This window comes from Erinaceus europaeus, chromosome 1, assembly GCF_950295315.1.
Source record: "Erinaceus europaeus chromosome 1, mEriEur2.1, whole genome shotgun sequence".
In the NCBI taxonomy this organism is placed as follows: domain Eukaryota; kingdom Metazoa; phylum Chordata; class Mammalia; order Eulipotyphla; family Erinaceidae; genus Erinaceus; species Erinaceus europaeus.
The window spans coordinates 123,201,321-123,226,138 of NC_080162.1; the positions used below are offsets into that span (position 1 = coordinate 123,201,321).

General features: G+C 39.3%; 1 protein-coding gene across 5 annotated transcripts in view; it reads right to left on the minus strand.

Annotated features, from left to right (window-relative positions):
* The window catches only part of COL14A1 (collagen type XIV alpha 1 chain), a 243,560-nt gene extending 220,234 nt beyond the window's left edge, over nucleotides 1-23,326 (minus strand). For 3 of the 5 annotated variants that reach the window (XM_060195649.1, XM_007526236.3, XM_060195651.1), the window contains exon 1: nucleotides 23,079-23,279. The gene's annotated coding sequence lies outside the window, so the exon portion shown is untranslated. Of the gene's footprint in view, nucleotides 1-23,078 lie in introns of all 5 variants that reach the window. The other 2 variants (XM_060195647.1, XM_060195648.1) reach the window with 2 other exon arrangements.
* Nucleotides 23,327-24,818: the final 1,492 nt, after the last annotated feature.

Here is a 24,818-nt window from a genome sequence, read left to right on the forward strand (position 1 = left end):
AACTTGAATCCACTGGCATATCAGATTTCAGGCTCAGGGGCAAAAATAAAAAAACAAACAAACAAAAAAAAAAAACCCTAGTATAGCCATAGGCCCTTTGGGATTTAACTAAAATATGCCTGGAGGAGTCTTCAACTCTTCATCTACACTATTCCAGCCTTTAGGTCCATGACTGTTCAACAATTTGTTTGGGTTTGTATGTTAACTTTCTTTTCAGCCACCAGGTTCCAGATGCTAGATGCTAGGAACCTGCCTCTTCCTCTTTCAATTTATCTCCATCCATCCAGCGAATAAGTAAACAAATAATTTTTTTCAAAAAAAGGCTCCTATGCTGAATATGTGCCCCAGATCAAATTGATGGGGTTTAGACTCAACAATATTTATACATTTCCCCCATATTTGGGAGCTACTCTCTTCCCTGATCCAGCTTTCTAGACTTTTTTCCAGCCATGACATCATTTCCCCAGACAACAATCTAGGTTCACCTGCATATCAGATGTCAGGCTCAGGAAAAAAGTAATAAAGCCATGGACCCTTTGGGATATACCTAAAAAAGATCTACTAGATATTTCCAAAACTGAGACCCCAAATCTCCATCTGCAATATTCCACCCTTTAGGTTCATGATTAATCAACAATTTGTTCTGCTTTATATGTTAACTCTTTCTCAGCCACCAGGTTCCAGATGCTAGCATGATGCCAACTGGACTTCCCTGGACAGACAACCCCACTAATGTGTCCTGAAGCTCTGCTTCCTCAGAGCCCTGCCCCACTAGGGAGAGAGAGAGACAGGCTGGGAGTATGGATTGACCTGTCAATGCCCATGTTCAGCAGGGAAGCAATTACAGAAGCCTGACCTTCCACCTTCTGCATCCCATAATGACCCTGGGTCCATACTTCCAGAGGGATAAAGAATAGGTTCTGGTGGTGGGAACTGTATGGTGTTGTACCTCTCTTATCCTATGGTTTTTGTCAGTGTTTCTTTTTTATAAATAAAATTAAAAAAAAAAAAAGAAAAAAGAAAAAGAACACAATGCAGAGGTAACATTTAAAAACAAAATCCGGGAGTTGGATTATGTCCATAATTTAGAAGGAGACCTTAACTACTTGGGTTAACCACTCAAACTTAGTTTCTTAATCAATACTCAAGCCATCATCTATTTTGTAGGATGAGTGTGATAATACCAGTAATTACTTAAACACAGATGTCTCTAAGAAAGTTGTAATTAGATATTAGCAACAAACTGAAAGAACAAACAAAAAGGGAATGGTCATCATCAACTAATTGGCTACTTTGATGGGTATTACAGGAGACTCAAGAAGTCTTTGTCACAATAAAACATAATTAAAACCCTGCATAAACAAAGGCCATGACACCCTGGATTTTCTTTTTGCCACCAGGCTTATTGCTTGCATGACTCTACTCCTAGTGGCCATTTTTTAAAAAACGTATTTGCCCCCCGTTTTCCTTTCTGTTTGTTAAGGGGTAAGAGGTAGATACAGAGAGTGTGAACAAGAGATACACTAGTAATACTGCCCTACTACCCATGAAGCTTCCCACTTGCAGGTGGGATCAGGGGCTTGAACCTGAGTTCTCCTATTTGTAACATGTTCTCTACTGGGTCAACCATCGCCCAAAACCCCCAATAATTTTTGTATTCCCTATCTTTTAAAACATTGTAGGATTAACATATGGAGATCTGGATAATGACAGAGGCAACAATTGTTGCGTGGGTGAACAGTTTAAAGCTTTCAAAATACATTCCTATCCCTTTTTATCATTTTTGGGTGACAGCTCTCTATAGGTTCAAAATGATCAGCTATAGGAAGACATGAAAGGTTTGACTTACAAACAATTCATAGAAAAACGACTTAGCTTGTGAAGCTTCTCCTTTGTGGGAGTAATGGGGACTAGGGACTTGACCCGTGGTCCTTCTACTCAACCCAGTGCACCATCAGCCAGTCTCTAACAATAGAATATTTTCAGACAGTGGAAAACAAAAATAAAAATTACATAATTAATTGGCCAAAGAAGAAATCATAGGATAAATTAGAATTATTTATAAATGAATGAAAAAAAAACCTCTTAAGATAACCATCTGTGAGTACAGCTTAAGCTGTACTTAGAGGGAAAACTATACTATTAAATAATTATATTGGAAAAAGAATGGAAAGTTTCAAATCAGTGAGCTTAACCCCCACCTTAGTAAATTAGAATAAAATCTAACTAACACAGAGGGAGATGAAGCAAGAAAATAATAAAGATTAATAAAACAGAGGTATAAAAAAGAAAGTCAATGAAAGATGCAGATGCTTTGAGGTTTCTCTCTTTTGTTGGCTCCTATGTGAAAATGTTAACACCTAGAAAGTACTGATATATTTCCAAAATATTTCTAAGTACATTTTTTATAACTCAGCTGATTTTTACGTTAACCTGTGATGTACCTATTATCATTTTCTCTACTAGGTGAGGCAACTGAAACAGAGAGAGGTTAAGTGATATGCTGTAGGCTACGTAACTCCAGTGACACAGTTGAGATTTGAGTCCATTGAGGCATGTCAATAGCCTCTTAAAATGTGTTAGCCATTCCAGTAAAATAGCTTCCACATGGAGGCACTCTTAAAGGAAAAATGATCCTCCATTTTTCCTTTTCCTTGAGCATTAGAGCAAGTTTCACCTTACCACAGAAGACTATAGCAATTCTTACTTATTTCTGACTTAAGGGCCTATGTTTTCTTTCATCTTAATATACTGGTTACAAATGGTATAAATTCTCTTGTTGGAATATGCCCTCTGGGATCTGTGCTTCTGCATCCCATCCTATGTGAAACAGTGCTGCAGGTGTCCTTCTCTCCCTCTTTATCTTTCCTTCTCTCTCAAATTCTTCTCTGTATCCAAAATTGTTAGTCAGCAGTTTAATCCCACTGTAGCCAAAGAACATTTTATATGATTTCAACTCCTAATTTAATTAAGTCCTGTTTTATTATCCAGAATACAATTTAAATTGTTGAATATTTTATGTGCACCAAAAAGAATGGATATTGTGCTATTAATGAGTATAGTAGTCTATAAATGTCAAAAGACACCAAATTAGTTGATAATGCTGTTTGAGTTTTCTCCAGTTTTACTGATTGTCAACTCACTATTGTTTACTGAGATAGTAATCTCCAAATGTAATTGTGGATTATCAGTTCTTCATTTCAGTTCATAAAACTGTTCATGTAATTTGAAATTGTATTAGGTTTGCCTCTAGTTAGGCTTGTTGGTCTGTAGAAGTAAATAAATATATTTGTTCCTTAAAAAAAAAGATAGAAAAAAGACAGCATTTCTTGTTGACATTTGTTCACTGTATTTATTGTTGCTTTCCTTGTGAGATGTAGCTCATAGTTTTCACTTGATTTCCATTTCTCTTATATTAAGCAATGATGTGACTTTTTTTTTTCCTGTGACTATTGGCCCTATGCCTATCTTTTTTTAGTGAAGTGTCTGCTGTTCATATCCTTTTTCTACTTTCTGATAGGATTGTCTATTTCTGTATTGATGTGTTTTGTGAATTCTTCATCTATTTTAGTTATTAAGATGTAAGATATGCAATTATCTTCTCCCATTCAGTTGCATGTCTTTTTCTTTTGCTGTGCACAAGTTTTTCAGTTTTTTTATGAGTACTATTATTTTTTCTTTTTCTTGCTGTTGAATCTAAACCTGATATAATGTGCATTTTACAGACTTACTCATATAAATTTCACATACTGCTGAAATTACTTCTAGGATTTTACATCTTTTTTCTTAGTCATACATATAAGAAACTTCTTTCTAAAGTATAGTAAAACTATTTTTGTGTGAATTTCTACTGATTTGCTAAAGGGTATTATTATTTGTAATCATTTGCTATTTTCACAGTATTAAAGTTTATATAACTAATTCCCTTAATTTTTTTCTACAAATGACAACCTGCCTGTTATATTCTAAATGTTATGTTTCTCTTTCCTTTCTCCTGTCTTATTACCTTGGTTACTATTTTCAGATTATTGATTTTGAAATCCTATCTTTTTTTTTCATAAGAGTTCTTAAGTATGACTTTGATCTTGATGGCAAGATAAAAGACAAGTACATACAGCTATAAATTGTCATGTTAAGTAGACAGCTGCATGTGTAGATCTCAGTGAACTGTGTGCTGAGTGGATTATTTGATTTATATCCTGGTAGAATTGTGCATCATCAGGGACAAGTAGTATACAATAACTAGGTGGCCAGTTTAGCCTGTAATCAAAAAAGCACAATAGTGGAAGTAGGAGACAGCATAATGGTTATGCAAAAAGACTTTTATGCCTTAGGCTCCAAAGTCCCTGGCTCAGTCCTCCATACCACCCTAGGCCAGAGCTGAACAGCGATCTGTCTCAGTCTATCTCATTAAAATAAAATAATAAAGACTGGGATGTCTATAACTACATCTATACAGAGATTTAAAAAGAATAAAATGCTTATTAGACTGTGGCTATTGCCTATTGATTAATTGTTTGATCAGTTATCAATTCATCCAAGTAGAAGTAGACAGTTTACAGTTACAGCTGGCCTGATGTAGGTACAGACACTCTCTCCAAATTGTATACAAAGCTGTCTCCTGACTTCTGGGAGGTGTGGTTTATGGAGTAGCTGCAATCAGACCTTCCCCTTCCCCATACAACTAATGCACACAACAAGAGATCGAATTTGACACATAATCTACAGCTGAAAAAAATCCATAGCCTCAGATAGGTGCCAGTGTGCACAGCTGGGGAAACGGGAGTAAGTTGGAAGATATGGTTGGTTGAAACAAGAGCTCTGGGTGGAGGGCACTCAGCACAGGCCTGTGCCATCTTGGACAGTAAGGCAGTCATCAGACTCCCCAGAAGAAAAGAAATTGGAGCTTAAAACCTCTCAATCATTGACTCAGGGTTTTTATTTTTTTATTATTACTTTTTTGTAAGTATTTGCTTTTTTTTTTTCTCAGTCTGAGTTTAAGACAAAGACAAAACTCAGCCCACAAGATAGCCCCAAACACCCCTTCCCCCAACCCACCCCAGCAGATTCAAATAAGTGGAAAGCAAAGACCACAACAGCACCACCTGCTGGCCAACAATAAACAACACTATACATGCAAAAGCAAAGAGGTAGACAATTAAACAAAATGTCACATCACACAGATAGAAGTAAATCAGACGAAATCCAAGAAATTCCAGATGCAGAAAGTCTATCAGAGACAGACTATAGAAAGCTTATGAGAACTCTACAAGAATATAAGCAAGAGTTGAAAGAGCATTTTACTTTGGGATTTGATAAGAAGCTACAAAAGCATAAAGAAGAACTCCAAGCAGAGTTGACTAAGCAGTTAGGCAGCATGGAAGAAAAATTTGAAACAGAACTGCAAGGACTGAAAGACACCTTTAGTGCAGTTCAATCTCAGGTAGAAATCTTAGGAAATAGACTCACACATGCAGAAGAAAGAATTTCAAATCTAGAAGATACAATTAGCCTACACTTTCAATTCAAAGATGAGGGAGAGGAAAGGTTTAGAAAGAATAAAGCTACTCTCTGTGAAATTGCAGACTCCATAAAAAGGTCGAATATTTGAGTTATAGGGGTACCGGAGGAAGTAGACTGGGTCAAAGGTCCAGAGGTAATTTTCAGAGAAATTTTAGATGACAATTTCCCTCACCTAGGCAATCCTCATAACATACCTATTTTGGAGGCAGATTGATCACCCAGGTTCACAAATCCAAAATAACCAACACTGAAGCACATTATTGTAAAATTATAAAAAACTCAGCAACAAGGAGAAAATTTTGCAGACTGCTAGAAAAGGAAAGAAGTTACATACAAAGAGAGAAATATCAGACTTTCATCAGGTTTTCCTTCACAAACTCTCGAGGCAAGATAGTGGAATGACATATTTAGGGCACTAAAGAAAAGGGAATTTCAGTCATGAATTCTATATCCTGCAAAATTATCCTTCAAGTAAGAGGGGGAAATAAAGGTATTTCCAAATATTTAAAAACTAGAGGAATTTATCACAATCATCTCCACCTTACAAGAAATACTAAATAAAGTCTTACAGTAAAGGAGGAAGCAAAGGAACACATGTTCTCAGTGATGTGAACAGGAGTATACTAGAACCAAAAACACAATAAAATAGGAAAGAACAGAAACTTCCTGAGGTGGGGCTACAAAGCAGCAGCAGCTGTGTTTCTCTCTTCTCCTCTCCTGGGTCAACTAGGAATACCAAAGGATATTATCACCTGGGACCAAAACAAGACAGGAGTAGAATGACTTCAGGAACCCACCAAATTACTGATAAGTGCAAACACATTTTGCTTGTGGACAGAGAGGAGCCTAATTAGAGATTGAGCAGCTGGTTACAGTCCAGCAGTTAACCCGTTGAGTCACCACCTCCAGTGTGTTTTACCAATAAAAAGACTGCTGAAGGGAGGAGAGGATTCCCCTAAGACTCACCAAATGCAACTGTGAGTGAGTCTCCATTGCTCCTACCCTCAGAGGCTGGAGCCAGGAGGCCCTGTGCTAACTAACATCAGACATCAGGGGATAGAGAACTGACCAAGAAACATAGGAGAAGATCTACCCTCAGTGGCCTAGCAGTGGGGCTGTGAGGTGGGAGCCTTTCCACATTGTCCTCCTGATGAGAACATAGTGAATAATTGCCTCAGAACATATGGACGATAAACAGGAATTGTTTAGAAAGTCACAGGGTCCAGCAGTGCAGTCCGGTTTGGCAGAGAAGCTGAATTGAGCCTGGAGCTTTGGATCCTTGGGGTGTAAGAATCTCTTTGCATAACCACTGTATTATCTCTCCTCCTCCCTGCATCATCACTTGGACAGGAGTGAGTGATTAAGCTAAGAAGCCTACTTATAGTTTAAAAGCCCTCAGGCTCCCATACCCTACAAGGAAGAAAAAGAACAAAAGAGGCTTTAACAGCCACTCTGCTCCAACTCAAGGATTGAAATAATATTGAAACAATTGTTAATTTCCACAACTGTGAACTCTTTAAGTACCTTACTTAGAAGTCAATCCAGGCAAGACTGATCAGTAGTTTGAAAAGTACTGAGAGCAGGACATCATCACATAGTATATAGAATGGTTAAACCAACAAGAAGAAATATTGGAGAAGTGAATCAGGATAAAAGTCCAGCTAAAAGTTCCCCAAAGGCTGAAGCACAGAATAATGAAGTCAACATCCAAATGCTAGTTAAGGAAGTAGTCACAGAAGTGAGTAAAGAGTGAAAAATTGTCATCAGAAATGCAGAAACAAAAAATGAAACTCTGGAAGAAAACACTAATTATCTCAAGGTTATTAGAGAGCTGAAATCTGAAGTAGCTGAGCTAAGAACACAACTAGCTGAACAAGCTAAAACTACCAGAACAGGGTAACAAAATAAACTAACTACAGAATACAGTAGAGGGGAGTAAAAATAAAATAAATGAGGCAGAAAACAGAATTAGCAATCAAGGACTAATTAGAGACAACTAAAAAAGAAGTAATAGATCTCAAAAAGGGATTAAGAGATACTGAAAACAACAGAGACCTATGGGATGATTTCAAAAGAAATAATATATGCATTATTGGCTTACCAGAGGGAGAAAGAGAGGGAGGGGAAGAAAGCATTGTTCAGGACATTATAGCTGAGAACATCTCTAGTCTAGACAACATCAAAGACTTAAAGGTTCAAGAAACCCAGAGGGTCCCAAACAAAATTAACCCAGACTTAACGATACCAAGACACATCATATTTAGAAAGAAAAGGATTAAGGATAAAGAAAGGATCCACCATAAATATGCCATCTATCAGAACACTCTAAAAACTACAATAATGGCATTAAACTATCTTCAATCTATGATATCAATAAATGTCAAAGGCCTGAATTCAACTATTAAAAGGCACAGAGTAGGAAGATGGATCAGCAAACACAAATTACCATATGTGGTCTGCAGGAATCCCACCTAACTCAATAAGACAAACACAGACTCAAAGTGAAAGGATGGAAAATTATCATACAAACCAATGGCCCACAAAAAAGGGCAGGAACACCTATTCTCATATCTGACACCATAGACTTTAAATAAAAATTTAAAATATAGCAATGGACATTACTTAATGTTCAGTGGATCAGTCAATCAAGAAATGAACCTAATAGATATATACAGAATTTTACATCCCAAAAGTAATGGATATATATTCTTCTCAAGTACTCATGGAACATTTACAAGGATTGACCATATGCTGGGCCAAAAAGACAATCTAAACACATATGTAAATATTAAAATTATAAAATGCATCCTTTCAGATCACAAAAGCATGAAACTAGAAATCCATCAAAAAAGGAAAAAGAAATTTCCACAAAGCAATATGCTGCTGAATAATAAATGGGCCATTGAAAAGATGAAAAAAGAAAGTAAGAATTATCTTGATACCAATGTAAATGAAGAAATCAGTTACCAGACCCTATGGGATGAAGGAAAAGCAGAGCTGAGAGGGAAGTTCATAGCAATACAGGCCCACATTAGTAAACAGGATAAATCATTAGTAAACCATCTATAAGCCCATCTTAATCAACTAGAAGTGGAGCAACAAAAAGAACCAACAGTCAGCAGGAGACAGGAAATAGTAAAAATCAGAGCAGAAATCAGTGAAATAGAAAACAAGACAATTAGGAAGATTAATGAAACCAAGAGCTGGTTCTTTGAAAGGATAAATAAAATAGACAAGCCACTAGCTACATTCCCCAGAGAAAAAGAGAGAATGCTATGGTAAAATCACTCAAAAATGAAAGAGGAGATATTACAACAGATGAGGTAGAGATTCAAAAGATTTTGCAAGAATATTATGGACACATACATGGAACCAAATTTGGCAACTTAAAAGAAATGGACATATTCTTAGAGTCATACCCACTACCATCCTTGACACAAGAGGAAGTAGATAAACTTAAAAGGCAAATCACTAGTAAAGAAATTGAAATAGTAATCAAAAGCCTACCGAAGAGCAAAAGCCCACGTTCTGATGGCTATACTAATGGATTTTACAAAACATTCAAAGAAGAACTAACACCCATCCTCTTCAAACTCTTCCAAAAAATAGAAGATGAGAGAACACTCCAAAATACATACTATGAGGCTAACATCACCATGATCCTCAAAGCAGGAAAGGACCCCACCAAAAAAGAAAACGATAGACCTATATGCCTGATGAATATCGATGCAAAGATCCTCAACAAAATCCTGGCTGATCAAATACAAAAACATATTAAGAGAATAACCCACCAAGATCAATTGGGATTCATCTCTGGGAAACAGGGATAGTTCAATAAATGTAATCCACTATATATGCAAAAGGAAAGATAAAAATCACATGATTTAATCAATCAATGCAGAAAAGGCATTTGACAAGGCACAACACACATTTATGATAAAGGCCCTCGAAAAACTGGGAGTGGAAGGAAAATTACTTAACATAATAAAGGCTATATATGATAAGCCCAGGGCTAACATTATAGTCAATGGGGGGAAACCAAAATCTTTTCCCCTAAAATCAGGAACTAGACAAGGATGCCCACTCCCACCATTTTTATTCAACATAGTCCTAGAAGTCCTTGCCATCGTGACCACACAAGAAAGAAATATCAAAGAAATCCATATTGGAAAGGATGAAGTTAAACTCTCATTATTTGCAGATGATATGTTGGTATACCTAGAAGACCCCAGAAACTCTGCCAAGAAACTACTGGAAATCATCAATAAATTCAGTAAAGTAGCAGGCTACAACATCAATACCCATAAATCTGTGGCATATCTTTATGCAAAAGATGGGTGAGAAGAAATGAAACTGAAGGAAGGAATACCATTCACAATTTAATCCAAGAAGATCAAATATCTAGGAATAAATATAACAAAGGATGTAAAGGACCTTTTCTCTCTTATTTATTTTTTTCTTTTTTTCCTCCATAGTCATTGCTGGGCTCGGTGCCTGCACCATGAATCCACCGCTCCTGGAGACCATTTTTCCCCCCTTTTTTGCCCTTGTTGTTGTAGTCTCGTTGTGGTTATTATTATTACCATTATTGATGTTGTTCGTTGTTGGATAGGACAGAGATAAATGGAGAGAGGAGGGGAAGACAGAGAGCGGGAGAGAAAGATAGGCACCTGCAGACCTACTTCACCGCCTGAGAAGTGACTCCTCTGCAGGTGGGGAGCCGGTCCTTGTGCTTTGCACCACGTGCGCTTAACCCACTGCGCCACCGCCCGACCCCCTGTAAAGGACCTTTTTTTTCCTTTTTCAAGGAAAAGTGTAAGACTCTGTTAAAAGAAATAGAGGGGGAGTCGGGCTGTAGCGCAGCGGGTTAAGCGCAGGTGGCGCAAAGCACAAGGACCGGCATAAGGATCCCGGTCCGAACCCCGGCTCCCCACCTGCAGGGGAGTCGCTTCACAAGTGGTGAAGCAGGTGCGCAGGTGTCTGTCTTTCTCTTCCCCTCTCTGTCTTCCCCTCCTCTCTCCATGACGACATCAATAACAACAACAATAATAACTACAACAATAAAACAACAAGGGCAACAAAGGGAATAAATAAATAAAATTAATATTAAAAAAAAAAAAGAAATAGAGGATGACACAAAGAAATGGAAGAAGATCCCCTGTTCATGAATTAGGAGAATAAATATCATTAAAATGGCAATTTTGCCAAAAGCAATCTATAGGTTCAAAGCAATCCCTATTAAAATCCCAATGATATATTTCAAGGAAATTCAACAGATTATTCAAAAATTTGTGTGGAACTCTAAAAAACAATGAATAGTAAAAACACTCCTAAGGAAAAAGAAGAAAAATGGAGACATCACAATACCCAACTTCAGGTTATACGGCAAATTAGTAGTAATTGAAACAGTGTGCTACGGGAACAAAATGGCTATATGGGTCAATGGAATAGAATAGAGAGCCTGGAACTGAACCCATACATGTACAGACACTTCATATATGACAAAGGGACCAAATCTGCCCATTGGGGGAAATAAATCTCTTTAACAAATGGTGTTGGCAGAATTTGACAGCCACATGTAGAAAAATGAAACTAGACCACCAATTAATACCATACTCCAAAATTAATGCTAAATAGATCAAAGATCTGGATATTAGACCTGAAAGTATAAAATACATAGAAGAACAAATTGGTGAAACATTTCATGGCATTAACACTAAAGACATATCTGGAGACTGCACCCCATGGGCAAGGGAAACAAAAGCAAGATTGAACAAGTGCGACTATATCAAATTAAAAAGCTTCCATACATCAAAAGTAAACTCCATATAGATAAACAGGAAACCCAGCAAATGGGAGAACATATTCACACATCACACTTCAGACAAGCACTTGATATCAAACATCTATAAAGAACTCATGCAGCTCAACGAAAAGAAAAAGAACAACCCAATAAAAAAGTGGGCAGAGGACATGCATAGACAGTTTTCCAAAGAAGAGATATGCATGGCTCACAGGCATATGCAGAAATGCTCTAATTCACTCATCACCAGAGAAATGAAAATTAAAGCTACATTGAGATACCACCTCACATCTGTAAGAATGGCCTTCATCACCAAAACAGGAGAAGATAAATATGGGAAAGGATGTGGAGAGAGAGGAACTCTAATACACTGCTGCTGGGAATGCAAAATGGTACAACCATTATGGAAAACAGTATGTAGAATCCTTAAGCAAATACAAATGGAAATACCTTATGACCCAGCAATTCTACTCCTACGCATTTATCCAAAAGAGACAATATCACTAATTCGAAGGGATATAGCAGCCCCATGATCATAGCTGCATTATCTACAATAGCAAAAATTTGGAAGCAACCAAAATGTCCCTCCACAGATGACTGGTTGAAAAATTTATGGGACATATACTCAATGGAGTATTACTCATCAATAAAAATAGATTATTTTACATCCTTTAGAATAAAATGGATGAAACTTGAGAATATTATGCTTGGTGAAATAAGCAAGGAGGTAAAGGAAAACTACGGGATGGTCTCACTCATGTGGAATTTAGAGAACTGAGCACACATACTTAAAATAAACAACCAAACACAACACAACCCATATTTAAATTGAGAAAAATATAGTGGGTACCTAGAGGCGAGAAGGGAGGTCACAGACTTTCAGTGGCAGGAAGATGTGAAACTATAATCCTATCACTATCTAGTCCTATCAATAGTATTATGACATATGGGGAGGTGGTGGATATATTTTATATCTCAGGTTCCCTAACTGTGTAGACTGTAGCCCTAAGCACAAAAATTAACTTCCACTAATATTTATCTTAGATTTGCAAAATGATCAAACTCTGATAAGGGGATTAATTGTTCATGGATCTCTAAAAATGTATTGGAAAATATCGCTCTGCAGAAGGACATCCTGAGTCAGGGCTACAGAGCAGCAGCAACTGTGTTTCTCTCCTCTCCTGGGTCAACTAGGAATACCAAAGAAGACCATCTGGGACTGCAACAAGATAGGACTAGAACAACTTGAGGAACCCACCAAATCACCGGTGAGTACAAATACATGTGGCTCATGGACAGAGAGGAGCCTAGAGAGATTAAATGGCTAGTAACAGTCTGGCAGTATACCAGTTGAGAGACATTCTCCAGTCTGTTTCACCAACAAAAAGACGGCTGAAGGGAGGAGAGACTCACCAACGACTCACCAAATGCAACTGTCAGTCTCCACTGCTACTGCACTCAGAAGCTGCAGCAGAGAGGCGGAGGCCCTGTGCTGACTGACACCAGGGGACACAGAACTAACCAGGAAACTCAGGAGAATATCTATACTCAGTGGCCTAGGGGTGGGGCTGTGAGATTCTCTTTGTATAATCACTGGATTATCTCTGCCCCACCCTGCTTTATCTCTTGGTAAGAAGTAAGTGATTAAATTAAGAAGCCTACTTATAGTATAAAAGCCCTCAGGCTCCCATAACCTACAAGGAAGAAAAAGATCAAAAGAAGCTTTTAAGTGACTGTGCTCCAACTCAGGAATTAAAATAATATTGAAACAACTGTCAATTTCCACAACTGTGAACCCTTTAATTGTGTTACATAAACACAAATCAATCAAAGCAAGAGTGATCAGTAGTTTGAAAAGTACTGAAGAGGGGGCTCATAACATACTATATAAAAAGGTTAAGCCAACATGAAGAAATACTGGAGACCTGAACCAGGACAAGAGTCCAGCTAAAAGCCCCCCAAAGGTTGAAGCACAAAATAATGAGGTCAACATACAAACACTAGTTAAGGAAATAATCATAGGAGTGAGTAAAGAGTCTGAAAGAATTTACATCAGAAATGCAGAAACAAAAAATGAGACTCTGAAAAAAAACACTGATTTTCTCAAGGTTATTAGAGAGCTGAAAGCTGAAATAGCTGAACTAAGAACACAACTAGCTGAACAAGCTAAAACAGTATCAGAACAGGGTAACAAAATAAATGAACTACAGAATACAGTAGATGGAAGAGAGAATAGAATAAATGAGGCCAAAGACAGAATTAGCAATCAAGGACGAATTAGAGACAACTAAAAAAAAGTAAGAGAGAGAGGGGAAGAAAGCATTCTTCAGGACATAATAGCTCAGAACTTCTCTAGTTTAGAAAACACAAAGGACATAAAGGATCAAGAAGCCCAGAGGGTCCCTAACAGAATTAACCCATACTTAAAGACACATCCTATTTAGAATGGCAAAGAATAGGATAAAGAAAGGATCCTGAAGGTTGCAAGAGAAAAACAGTCACCTACAGAGGAAAACCCAAATGATTAGCAGCAGACTTCTCCACACAAACTCTACAGGCCAGAAGAGAATGGCAAGATATCTATCAAGTGCTCTATGGGAAAGCCTTTCAAACAAGAATACTGTATCCTAGTAGACTGTCATTCAGACTAGATGGAGGCATCAAAACCTTCTCAGACAAGCAAGAGTTATAAGAGTCAACTATCACCAAGCCTGCCCTGAAAGAAGTTCTAAAAGGTCTCCTATAAAAAGTCTGACTACCATAAATAGCCCATCTATCAGAACACTCTAAAACTCTACAAGAATGGTGTTAAAATATCTTCAGTCTTTGATATCAATAAATATCAATGGCCTGAATTGACCTATTAAAAGACACAGAGGAGGAAAATGGATCAGAAAACACAACACAACAATATTCTTTCTACAGGAAACCCACCTAACTCAACAAGACAAACAACAGACTTAAAGTGAAAGGATGGAAAACTATCATACAAGCCAATGGCCCACAAAAAAAGGGAGGAACAGCTATTTTCATATCTGACACAGCAGACTTTAAAATAAATAAAATTAAAAAGATAGGGATAGACACTACTTAATGCTCAGTGGATCAGTCAATCAAGAGGAATTAACAATTATTAACATCTATGCACCCAATGAGAAGCCATCTAAATACATCAAATGTCTACTGAAAGAGCTACAGCAATATATTAACAGCAGCACAGTCATAGTAGGGGACTTCAACACCCCACTCTCTCCACTTGACAGATCATCCAGACAGAAAATCGATAAAGTCATGAGGGAGCTAAATGAGCAAAAAGAAAAACTAAAACTATTGGACATTTTCAGAGTCATTCATCCCAAGAAACTGGAATACACATTCTACGCAAGTTCACATCAGTCATTCTCAAGGATAGACCATATGTTAGGCCACAAAGACAGCATCAGCAAATTCAAGAGCATTGAAATCACCCCAAGCATCTTCTTAGACCACAGTGGAATTAAACAAACACTTAGCAATAAATAAAAGATTAGTAATAGTCCCAAAAATGTGGATGCTCAACAGTACAATACTTAACAACTACTGGGTCAAATTGGAAATAAAGGAAGAAATCAAAATGTTTTGAGAGTTCAATGAAAATGAAAGTACAAGCTATCTATGAAGCCAACATCACTATGATACCAAAAGCAGACAGGGACACAACCAAAAAAGAAAACTATAGAACAATATCTCTGATGAACATAAATGCTAAAATATTGAACAAAATTCTAGCCAACCAGATACAGCATTATATTAAAAAGATTGTTCATCATGACCAAGTGGGCTTTATCCTAGGGATGCAAGGTTGGTTTAATATACATAAATCAATCAACGTGATCCACCACATTAACAAAAGCAAGACCAAATACCACATGGTCATATCAATAGATACAGAGAAAGCCTTTGACAAAATACAACATCCTCTTATAATCAAAACACTACACAAAATAGAAATAGATGGGAGATAAAAATAGTGGAGCCTATATATAGCAAACGTACAGACAACATCATACTCAATGGTGAAAAACTGGAAGCAATTCTCCTCAGATCAGGTAGTAGACAGGGCTGCCCACTACCACCATTGTTATTCAAAATAGTGTTGGAAGTTCTTGCCATAGCAATCAGGCAGGAGCAAGGAATTAAAGGGATACAGATTGGAAGAAAAGAAGTCAAACTCTCCCTATTTGCAAGTGACATGATAGTATACACAGAAAAACCTAAGGAATCCAGCAAGAAGCTTTTGGAAATCATCAGGCAATACAGTAATGTGTCAGGCTACAAAATTAACATTCAAAAGTCAGCAGCATTCCTCTATGCAAACACTAAGCTAGAAGAAATTGAAATCCAGAAATCAATTCTTTTTACTATAGCAACTGAAACAATAAAATATCTAGGAGTAAACCTAACCAAAGAAGTAAAAGACTTGTATACTGAAAATTATGAGTCTCTACTCAAGGAAACTGAAAAAGACACAAAGAAGTGGAAAGATATTCCATGTTCATGGGTTGGAAGAATTAACATCATCAAAATGAATATACTACCCAGAGACATCTCCAAATTTAATGCTATCCCCATCAAGATTCTAACCACATTTTTTAGGAGAATAGAACAAATGCTACAAATGTTTATCTGGAACCAAAAAAGACCTAGAATTGCCTAAACAATCTTGAGAAGAACAGAGGCATCCCAGATCTCTAATTGTATTATAGGGCCATTGTCATCAAAACTGAAACATGAATAGACACACTGACCAGTGGAATATAATTGAGAGCCCAGAAGTAAGATCCCACACCTATGGCCATCTAATCTTCGATAAGGTGCCCAGACTATTAAATGGGGGAAAGCAGAATCTCTTCAATCAATGGTGTTGGAAAAAATGGGTTGAAACATGCAGAAGAATGAAACTGAACAACTATATTTCACCAAATACAAAAGTAATTCCAAGTGGATCAAGGACTTGGATATTAGACTAGAAAATATCAGGTACTTAGAGGAAAATATTGGCAGAACTCTTTTCTGCATAAATTTTAAAGACATTTTCAATGAAACGAATCCAATTACAAGGAAGACTAAGGCAAGTATAAACCTATGGGACTACATCAAATTAAAAAGCTCCTGCACAGCAAAAAAAACCACTACCCAAACCAAGAGACCCCTCACAGAATGGGAGAAGATCTTTACATGCCATACATCAGACAAGAGGCTAATAACCAAAATATATAAAGAGCTTGCCAAACTCAACAACAAGACAACAAATAACCTCATTCAAAAATGGGGGGGAGGACAGGGACAGAATATTCACCACAGAAGAGATCCAAAAGACCGAGAAACACATGAAAAAATGCTCCAAGTCTCTGATTGTCAGAGAAATACAAATAAAGATAACAGTGAGATAGAACTTCACTCCTGTGAGAATGTCATACATCAGAAAAGGTAACAGCAGCAAATGCTGGAGAGGTTGTGGGGTCAAAGGAACCCTCCTGCACTGCTGGTGGGAATGTCAATTGGTCCAACCTCTGTGGAGAACAGTCTGGAGAACTCTCAGAAGGCTGGAAATGGAACTACCTTATGATCCTGCAACTCCTCTCCTGGGGATATATACTAAGGAACCCAACATATCCATCCCAAAAGATCTGTGTACACATATGTTCTTGGCAGCACAATTTGTAATAGCCAAAACCTGGAAGCAATCCAGGTGTCCAACAACAGATAAGTGAATGAGCAAGTTGTGGTATATATACACAATGTAATACTACTCAGCTGTAAAAAATGGTGACTTCACCGTTTTCAGCCGATCTTGGATGGACCTTGAAAAATTCATGTTAAGTGAAATAAGTCAGAATCAGAAGGATGAATATGGGATGATCTCACTCTCAGACAGAAGTTGAAAAACAAGATCAGAAAAAAAAAAAAAGCCACACAAGTAGAACCTGAAATGGAACTGGCATATTACACCAAAGTAAAAGACTCTGGGGTGGTTGGGTGGGGAGAATACAGGTCCAAGAAGGATGACAGAGGACTGAGTGGGGGTTGTATTGTTATATGGGAAACTGGGGAATGTTATGCATGTACAAACCATTGTATTTACTGTTGAATGTAAAACATTAATTCTCCAATAAAGAAATTTAAAAAATAAATAAATAATGTAAGACAGATGTTTATATTAGGTATTTAAAATTCAACTTTAGGTGATAAGAATCTGTCATTCCAAGAGTATTGCAGATTGGGGTGACCACTTCTTGTTCTGTCACAAGATTTGTTTTCTTTCATTTTGTAAGGGCTTATATTGTCTCTTGGTCAAAGAAATGAAGCATGATGTTTTAATTTGTTTTTCTCTTTTATTTTTCCTTTATGGGTGTGGGGCTAACGGTTTACAATTGTTAACACATGGGTACAAATTCTCATATCCCTGATACAGAAGTCTGCAAAATGTTCTCTTTCCTGCTCTGCCTTCCCTCTGCTCTCAATTTCTCTGTTCTAGCAAATAAAAAGGGGTGGGGGAGGGCTAAAATGGCCACCAGAGCTGTGATTTGTCACACAGGCAATAGATTTCCAACAATAACCCTGCTGACAAAAATTAACAAATAAATAAACACTCTTCCTGTATTCCCAAGGTAGTAATATTTATTTTCCATTCTCTTATACTTAACACAACACTGACCTTGCACTTCCACCCACCAAAGAGTGTTATTCACCTTTATAGTCTGACTGTTAAGCATAGTTTCAGTAGATGCCAAGAAATAGAACTGAGAAGTAGAGGAATAATGAAAGTTTAAAAATAAATAAATAAATAAATAAAACTTCATTAGGACATCAATTCAATAACTCCTCTTTGCAAAAGCAGACAGAAAGGCATCCAGGGACATAACTCAATAGATGGTCTCTTGAGTACCTTTGTACTCAGGAGAAAATTACTCCAAGTGCTGCTCTTTAAAATTAGGGGCCTCATGGTCTGGGAGACGGCACAATGGATAGGGCTTTGGACTCTGAAGCATGAGGTCCCGAGTTCAATTCCCAGCAGCACATGTACCAGCGTGATGTCTGGTTCTTTCTCTCTCTCCTATCATTCTCATGAATTAAATAAATAAATAAATAAATAAATAAAATCTTTAAAAATAAAATAGAATTAGAGGCCTTTCTGCATCCCACAATGACCTTGGGTCCATACTCCCAGAGGGTTAAAGAATAAGAAAGCTATCAGGGGAGGGGATGGGATACGGAGTTCTGGTGGTGGGAACTGTGTGGAGTTGTACCCTTCTTATCCTATGGCTTTGTCAATGCTTCCTTTTTATAAATAAATAAAAAGAGAATATTAAAAAAAATAAAAAAATAAAATTAGGGGCCTCTGACAGGATACCTCCAACAAAGTTCTATTGGTAGGAAAGTTTATCAAGAGCACTAAGAAAATGTTGCCAGAAAGAAATGAAGAGTCTAAGTTCCACACCCTGACTTCTCATAGCTTATCCAGTCACAATCCCTTCAAATTATGGCAAAGAAAGTAAAAAATAAAAGGAGGGGAAAGGAGAAAAGTTATTTTTTATTTTTGTCTTCTAGACTGTATTAGATCATCTTAGTCCTTAATACAACCTTGCAAGGTGGCTATTGTTTTTATTATTATCTCTTTTTAAAAATGTTTAAATATTTATTGCAGCTAAAAATTGAGAGGAAGAGAAGAAACAGAGGAGACAGAGAGAAACCTGCAACTCTGCTTCACCACTTATGAAACTCCACCCCCCAACCCCCGCCCCAGGCAGATAGGGACAGGGGGCTTGAACCCCTTTGCAACACGTATGCTCAACCAGGCACACCACAGAGTGGCTATTGTTACTGCTGTTCTCTAGATAAGAAAATTGACACTAAGATTAAGGAATATGTATGTACAGAGGCCCAGAAGGAAAAGCACTATCATTAGATTTCATCAGTATCTTTGTCTTTCATCCTGCTTCAGCTACTACACTCGTCTTCCCCTGACAGCAGAATTTCAGTCATATAGCCCTTCCCACACCCGCACCAAGAAAGCTAATGGAGAAGGTGCCCACTGAAATTTGGGTTCAAATCTCAATAGACTTTTCATAATCCTTTCTCTGGTATTTGCTGCAAGATAGTTTACATCTATTTTATAGCTCTCTAGTTCTATGATCTTATCTCTAAAAGAAAAAAGATTACTTCTCTAAGTAGCTGGGAACTAAAATGTATTTCTGAAAGAAAAAAAGATCAGGTACCAAATAGGTACTCAAAAAACTTGCCAGCAATTAGACACACACACACACACACACACACACACACACACACACACACACACACACACACCATGCCAAAACAGAATGAAGTTTGGTCTTCACTCAAGGTTTAGTGTATATAAAAGGATATTTGGATCCCTGCCACTTTTTTCTTTAGTTATGGAAGCAGAAATAGGAGAGTGATTGTTTTTCTGTTATCCAGCAGGAAGAGGCCAATTCTGCCAAGGAGGAAGTTTGTTTTGTCACTTTACATTTAACTTTCCTCTTCCTTTCCTTTCCCCTAACCCCACTGGTTCCTGTTTACCCCCAAGGACCATTAGTTTCCCATTTACAGGTCATCTTGTTCTATACAAACTGTCATAAGCCCAGACAATTTGTTATCTCAGTAGTGTTTAAACAGCACCACTTCAGCCTGCAGCAACTCAGGAAGACCCCTGTCATTTAAAGAAATATTAAGTTACACCCTGCAGGCCAGAAAAGCAAAAGACATTTGGCTAAATTTGGATTAAAACAACAGCAACTCAGACTCTAGAAGCACATATCAGTACAGCCTGACAGTGGAAAATAATGGAAGATCTTTGTGTCCTCTTAGGTGACAGTAGGAAATAGTGATGAGCAAAGGGGAACATAGCCCCAAGGAGTCCCTCTGGTAGGAGGGCAGTGCCCCAGTTTCCATCAAATCCTAGCAGCTAATTCGGTCTATTTTTTTTTAGCACTTTTTAAAAAAATTCTTTTTATATATTTATATTTATTTATTTATTTTCCCTTTTGTTGCCCTTGTTTTTTATTGTTGTTGTAGTTATTGTTACTGATGTCATTGTTGTTGGATAGGACAAAGAGAAATGGAGAGAGGAGGTGAAGACAGAGAGGGGGAGAGAAAGACAGACACCTGCAGACCTGCTTCACCACCTGTGAAGCGACTCCCCTGCAGGTGGGGAGCCGGGGGCTCAAACCGGGATCCTTGTGCTGGTCCTTGCACTTCACGCCACGTGCGCTTAACCCGCTGTGCTACTGCCCGACTCCCAACTCAGTCTATTCTTTAAATCTGCCCTACTGATATAGAAAAACCAAGACATACAAACCTTCTCTGAAATCCTCAGCTGGACTGTTAACAGAGTGTGGGCCAAAAGCCTCCACCCATCAATTTCTAAAGTTGAGAATCACCCAAAACAGCTCCAGGAAATCCATTGAGTTTCAAGGAATTTTACCTAGGGAATTCTTGAGAGACTTCCTCATTGTAACTCTAAATGGACCCCCAGGAGGTCAAGGCTGCAGTGGAGATTCAGGTCGGTTTTGGGTCAGGATTCACCAGTCCGTTGGAGATGCCCAGGTTTTTAGTTGGGGAGAGTCCTGTGCACGATGGACAAACCTTGCAATGATTTTGCTGAAAGAAGTCAGTCACAAAGGACCACACACATACTGTATGCTTTCATTTGTATGGAATGTCGACAGAAAGTAGATCAGTGGTTGCCAGTGACTGAGGAGGTGTGAGAGGAACAAGATTGGGAAGAAATTGGGAGTTATTGCTAACTGATAAGGAATTATTTTGGGGGGTGTGGTTTTTTTTTTTTCTAAATTGGTTGCAGTGGTGGTCATATTAAATCTGTGAATATACTAAAAAAAAACACTGAACCATTGAATTATATACACTTGTATGGCATATAAGTTACATTTAAATAAAGTTATTTAAAAAAAAGCTATCCTGAAGTCTACCTTAAAGTGAAGGAGCTATTGAAACCATGTTCAGAGGATTCCATCCAGATTGCTTTTTTTGAACTACCAAAATTCCAAATGCCAATTCAAAATTCCAAATGTCAATTCATTCTTCGATTCTAAACTTAACAGTTAGTGCTCTGCAGACCTAAGCCATCTCCTATGAAATAAAGCCCAGGATTTTCATTCTACCCAGCAAAACCTTTTGCTGACTCTGAATAGGGTCTATTTATCTCATGGTGCAATTAGATCCTCTGTAAGTGAGGAGTCTCAGAGATGGGATGGAGGGGACAGAATTTCAGGAAAATCCATTTTTCTCTTTGCCCCCTCCCATAGAGCCACCAAAGTCTTGTACTGATATTCATTCTTTCTTTCTTATGCCCCCCCCCCCCATTTTTTCTCTTTTTCATCATCTAGCTCTGCTCCAGGCCAACTTTTTCAGATAAAGACAGGGTCAGAAAGAACAGAGGGAGAGAGCTCCAAGATTTTCTGCAAGTACCATGGTGGGTGGGGGTTGACAAAGTTGGAGGGACTCCAACTTAGGTGGAACACATGACAGGCAAGCACCTTCCCAAGTGAGCTGTCTTGCCAGCATTTATCCCCAAATTTCTTTGTCCCTACCCTCTCCCACCTCCTTCAGTTGCTGCCAGCAGACAACTTTTCAAATGTTCCAGAAGAATGTGTCTCTCCATTAGTAACAGGGGGAGAGGGAAGGACTTCAAGTCACTGTGAGAGCTGTGCAACTACTCTACTGGAACACTTTTCCTGAAGACAAGTCCAAAGTCAATATCAAGGCAGAACAGGAGACCCTAGCTCAGTCCTGAACCATACCCACCATAAAAGCTTTCTTACTGAGAACCTGGGGATCCATCACCAAAGCAGAGTGCATGCCTGTGGTCCTATATTTGTAGGCGGTGGGCAAGTCCTAGCCTGGGACCTAGGCCACTCCAGTAACCTCAAGTCTACCCCCACTGCAGAAGCAGAGCTGGCCAAACAAACCCCAGATCCCAGATGCCTGTTGTTCTGGCTCAGGCTCTGCATACCAGGAAAGGTCCAGAGTTTTAGAAAGGGGTGAGGGTAGTAAAGTCACAGGGTAGAGGACTTCTGAGCAGCAACCTCTAGGAGCCAAGCACCAAAGCAACACTACAGGAAATGTTTATTTATCCAGGCACAGAGATAGAGAGAAGCTCCTGCCTACAAGTTCTATCTCTTTGCTCCCCCATGGGTGGGGCCTCTTACAGCTCCCAGTCCCCAGCTCTCAGGGATCCAAGTGCAGCAGGATGAAGTTCTTTTCCCAAGGTCGGCATTGACTGCTGTCCACTACCACCCCAAATACAATCTCTGTTTAAGCACCGCGTACTTAGTATGTATACACAGCCTTCGGAGACAAATTTTCAAGACGCTTTCCGAGCAGATTGTCGCCTTGGAAAAGCTGGAGCCGCTGATGTCTCCAAATGCAACTCGCTTTTGGGGGGCGCGTCCACCGAGCCAAAGCGCGCAAAGCCTGGGTTGTGAAGAGGGAGAGAAAGGGGGTACTTTCGAGATTTACCCAGGATCTCTCTCTCTATCCATCTCTCTCTCTCTCTCTCTCTCTCTCTCTCTCTCTCTCTCCAGTCCAGAGACCTTCCTGAGACGGTCTTATACCTACCCTCAAAGTCTCCGGGGCCATCACAGGTAAACCAAACTGCACCGCCTCTGCAGGTGCCCTGCCCTCTCTTCACAGAATTGTCCAGTCAGATTGTCTGGGAAACATTACTACTGACCTGTGCCAGTCAAGGTTCCAGCCCAGGTTGGGGACCTCTCAACACTTAGGGAAGAACCAAGTTCAGTCGCCAACAGGTTCTCGGCTGCACGTCGCTCCCCTGGTGGCTTCACACCCTGCACCCTTTCAAACTAACCTCTCAACTCCTTCTCTCGCTCTCTTGCTCCCACTGTCCACAGCCTGGGCGCCCAGCATCAGACAAGAGGGAGGGAAGGCCCGCGAGCAGCCAATTATAGAGGTTGGGGAGGTGAGGGGCTGGCCTAAGTGCCTGTTGCCCCCTCCCTCCGCACCTTCTCTCCTCCTCCTCTCCCACCCCCACCCTGCAGGCCACACTGGGGGAGCCCGCCCAGACGCCCATGCCCCGCCTCCCGGCGCAGACCCGGCCGCCGCCCGGGGTGGCTTGCGGGTCGAAAGGAGTCGCTGCCCAGGCCGCAGAATGGGGAACCCCAAGGGCAGCCCCGTACCTAGGACCCCGCATGGGGGCTGAGGAGGGCGAGCCCAGCTGGCTTCCCTTCTTCCCATCCTCTCCCATCTTTCCCCCGCAATTGCCTATGTGGACTGTTAAGACGCCCAAGACGCCCAAGCATGGTGCCAAACCTCAATGTCCAGGCAGTCATCCGAGGATGTTAAATTGGCCGCTTGTGATAGGCTTAATGTCCTCCGTTTCCTGTGACTGGATCTGCACCTGCACATTTCTAGAAGCGGCAGGTCTGGACTGAGGCCAGGAACTCTGCATTTAAGAAATAGCTTCGTAGTTCTTATCTACTCGGTTACTCTCTAGGAGGCTTTGCAGAGGGATATGAAGCCCTGGGGTGAGCAGCTCCAGCCAGAACCTCGCCATTTGGTCACCCTCTGCCCCCTTAGAACTCCTTACCAATTTTTTTTTAAGTCCTGCCAACAGCCACCCCCACCCCACCTTGCACTGTTTCTGTTCTGGGTGCACAAATGGTGAGGCTGGAGATTATAGAAACAGGATTCCCCCCTCCTTTTATTTTACCATATTTTGCTTTTAAAAAAATATAAAATAAAAATAGAAAATATCGACAAAACTATAAAATAAGAGAGGTTAAATTCCACACATTTCCCACCACCAGGGTTCCATATCCCATCTCAATAATATTGTGGACCCAATATTATTATGGGGTGCAGAAGGTGTCTGACTTCTGCAACTGCTTTTCTGCTGAAGACGGATGTTGGCAGGTCAATCTATACCCCCAGCCTGTTTCTATCTTTCCTTAGTAGAGCATGACTCTGGGGAGGTGGAGTTCCAGGACACATTGGTGAGGTCCCCTACCCAGGGAAATCAGGTTGGTGTCATGGTAACATTTGTAACTTGGTGTCTGAACAAGCAGAACAAATTATTCAATAATCTGGACCCAAATGACACAAATATGGCACGTGAGATTTGAGGTCTCCATTTTAGAAAAAGTTAGTAGGTCTATTTGAGAAATAAAATACTGAGGATTTAACAAGAACTGCTTTCTATGATGGAAATAAATAACCTTCTCCCCTAAGTAAAAGCAAATGAAAAATCAGTTCACTGCTAAAGGGTGGCGATGGAGATGAGAGAGAACATTAAAAGGTTCCTCAATCTACTTTCAACCCAAGAGAAAATCTAGAAAGAAGCGAAATCTTCCAAGGTCTTCTTCCTTCCTGATCCAGCATAAGACGGGAAAGGGTGGCTTCCAGCACACACACACACACACACACACACACACACACACACACACACACACACATC